Consider the following 1,029-nt stretch of genomic DNA (forward strand, 5'->3'; position numbering starts at 1 on the left):
ATTTATTATCATTCCCATCAAGAGCTATTTTATTTTCTAATGTAGTATAAACACCATCTAATTTACTAGTAAGATGGTAGGCAGGCATGTATATTTTTTTATTTTTATTTTTTAAACATTGTTTGAAATCATCTATTGCAAGTTTTCTTGTACATGCCTATTTTACACCCTTAGCTTTTTTAATTTCTTTTTCTTCCCCATCCATTTTCATGCAATAAATTTTCGATCTGAGTCCGGCAAATTCTGATATTATGGACCCTTCTGCCTCATCTTTCATTTTCCCATTGATCATCTGGTTTTCAATATTGTATAATAGATGATTTTCTGGATAATTGCTAAAATCAAAATATTTATTTATAGAGAACAAGTCATTGTATAAATTATTTGTTTCCATCTCATATACAAAACTATCAGTATCCATATAAGCTACTTTAATTCTATTTTTGAATTTAGGTTTCATAACATTATAATGAAATTTATACATTTCCAATTTTGATAATTCTAAAACTGTAACACGGACAGCTATCGGTGCATCACACATTATATTGGTGTTGGATCTTTCAATAAGAGTTAGATTATTAGTAATTTTTGTAAAACTTTTATATGTGGGGTCGGCAATAAGTTTCAGAAGTTTTTTTCGGTCTGACACCAAATTACACCTCACTCGATTTCTTTTGTTCTCTAAACATTTTCCATATATGGAATTACTCATTACTTTATAAAGATTTTTTTCAACTTTAGAATTTGTTTGTATTCGATTATTTGTATTTTTCTCAATATATTGAGCTAACCATCTTTCTTGATCAAATTTTAACCCTTTATGGATTTTTGTTAATTTCATACCATGTTTCAAATAATACTGTAACAGTCGATAATGAAGTACATAATTATTTTTATTTCTAAATGATAATATCAATTTTGTTTCCTCTGTACCTGGTACTTTTTGAGAAACTGGTGCCATAGCCAAACTATGGTGTCGGTCATGTAGATGTGATGGATATTCCAAATCAACTTCCAGTAGACAACCTT

This window comes from Lepisma saccharinum, chromosome 10 (genome assembly GCF_977018435.1).
Source record: "Lepisma saccharinum chromosome 10, izLepSacc3.1, whole genome shotgun sequence".
NCBI lineage: Eukaryota > Metazoa > Arthropoda > Insecta > Zygentoma > Lepismatidae > Lepisma > Lepisma saccharinum.